This window comes from Elephantulus edwardii, unplaced genomic scaffold (genome assembly GCF_000299155.1).
Source record: "Elephantulus edwardii isolate Elephantulus edwardi_28Jun2011 unplaced genomic scaffold, EleEdw1.0 scaffold00037, whole genome shotgun sequence".
In the NCBI taxonomy this organism is placed as follows: domain Eukaryota; kingdom Metazoa; phylum Chordata; class Mammalia; order Macroscelidea; family Macroscelididae; genus Elephantulus; species Elephantulus edwardii.
Window position 1 is genome coordinate 21,124,401 of NW_006399787.1, and position 2,771 is coordinate 21,127,171.

Sequence of the window (2,771 nt, forward strand, 5' to 3'; positions counted from 1 at the left end):
GGATGGGAGTGTCAGAGACAGTGCATTTGGCACAGGACAGAGCAGAGTTTAGGGCTGTTGTACATAGGGTCGCTATGAGTCGCAAGCGACTCGATGGCACATTAGAACAACAACAACAACATAGTGTTATGTAATATTTTCTCAGATTGACTCATGACTGACCATCAAAGGATGTAAAGTGTATTAGCGGAGATTGTCCATCTTTCTCCTACAGAGTAGGAGCTAGTGGATCTGAACCATGTTCTTTTGAGATGGCAGCACAACTCCTTATCACTAGGCCATCAGAGTTTCCTAATTACAATCTAGCACTTAAGAAATAAAACAGTGTTGCTAGGTGCCATTGAGTTGGAACCAATTCATAGCTGGCCCTTCTGCTATGAAAATCAGTGATTTTCAGAGGCTATAAATTGCTGCTTAGGACCCTTTTAAAGTGCTAAAAAAATAAAGATGTGTTTTGAGAACCATGTTGCGCCTTACCCAAGTCATGGTGTTTACAATTGCCTCATGTGCATACAAAAGCTAGACAACATAGAAAACCAATCAATGCAATTCATCATCACGTGGAGAAAGCAAATAACAAGAATCACACGACCAATTGATGCAGAAAAGGCCTTTGACAAAATGCAACACTCCTTCCTGATTAAAACCCTCAACAAAATATGAATACAAGGGAATTTCCTGAACATTGTGAAAAGAATATATGCAAAACTAAGAGTAAATATCATTCTCAATGGAGAAAGACTAAGAGCATTCTCCTTACCTTTTCTACTAAGATGGTGCCAAAAGTGGAGGAAACTCCTACCCCTCCCAAAACTGACACCAAAGCAAAGACATTGAAGGCCAAGAAGGCAGTCATGAAGGGCAACACACACACACACACACACACACACACACACACACACACACACATCATGACAAGAGTCCAGAATAAGAGTTATATAGTAAAGTGGTGGTGGTGGTGGTGGTGGTGAGACTATATAACAATGAAAGAACTTTTTTCCAAAGGAAAAAGAGAACTGGGGGGAGGGGTGCAGGGAGGAAAATATGCAACAATGAATGAATGCAAATCCAAGTTCTTTACAAATTTTCATTAAAATAAAAAAAAAATCCCCACATCATCCACATTATGGTGGCCTAAGACGTCGAGACTCCAAAGGCAGCCCAAATACCCTCAGAAGAGCGCCCCCAGAAGAAACAAGTTTGACCACTATGCCATCATCAAGTTCCCCCTGACAAGTGAATCAGTCATGAAGAAGATAGAAGATAGCAACACTGTCGTGTTCATTGCAGATGTCAAGACCAATAAGCACCAAATCAAGCAAACTGTAAAGAAGCTCTATGACATTGATATGGCAAAGGTCAACACCTTGATTAGGACTGATGGAGAGAAGAAGGTCTATGTCCAGCTTACTCCTGACTATAATGTTTTGGATGTTGCTAACAAAATTGGGATCAAATAAGCTGAGTCCAGCTGTCTAATTCTAAATACAAATTTACACACACACACACACACACACACACACACACACACACACACACACCATTCTCCTTGCAAACAGGGACCAGACAAGGATGCCTACTGTCATCACTTCTATTAAATATTTTATTGGAAGTACTTACTGGGGCAATATGACAAGAGAAGGAAATAAAAGGTCTCCTGATTGGCAAAGAGGTGTTGAAACTGTCACTATATGCAAATGATATGGTAGTTTGCACAGAAAACCCCAAATACTCAACCAAGAAACTGTTAGAGCTAGTAGACCAATTTAGGAGAGTGGCAGGATACAAGAACAATATACAAAAGTCAGTGAGATTCCTCTACAGTAACAAAGAGACCTCAGAGAAGGAAATCAAGAAAGCAATATCATTTATAATAGCCAACCACAAAGTGAGATACTTAGGAATAAACCTAACTAGAAATACAAAGAACCGTTACAATGAAAACTACAAAACACTTTTATGAGAAACAATAAAAGATCTAAATAAATAGAAAAATGTTTCCTGTTCATAAATAGGAAGACTCAGTATAGTGAAAATGACAATCCTACCAAAAACAATCTACATTTTTAATGCAATCCCAATACTGATACCAAATTCATTTTCAAAGAGATAGAAAAGACAATTAGCAAGTTTACTTGGAGAGGAAAGAGATCCCAAATAAGCAAAGCACTTCTGGGAAAAAAAATAAATAAAAATGAAGTGATAGGCACAGTACTCCCTAATCACAAAACCTACTATACAGCTGTAATAACCAAAACAGCATGGGACTGGTACAGTTACAGGCACATAGACCAATGGAACAGAACTGATAATCCAGAAATTCTATCTATCGTCAGAGCCTTCTATCTCTGGTTAACTAATATTCGACAAAGAAACAAAACTTATCATATGGGGAAATGACAATCTCTTCAGCAAATGGTCTGGAAAATGGGACAGCTAACTGTAGAAAGCTGATGCAGGACCCATATCTCATAACAAACAAAAAAATCAACTCAAGGTGGATCAGAGCCCAAGGGGTAAAACCTCAAACAATAAAGATCATAAAAAAGAAAGTGAAACCACGATTAGGAGGCCTAGCCTCCTAGCCTATGGTATAAAGATGTTGACAAATACAGCCAGAAATGCACAACCAGGAGAGGGTAAAATTGACGAATGGGACCTTTTTTTTTTTTTTTTAATTTAGGTTGTTTCTTTTTCATTTCAACGAACATCTACAGAGATTTTGGAATTCCATTCATTCATTGTTGCACCCTTCTCCCCGCACAAACCCC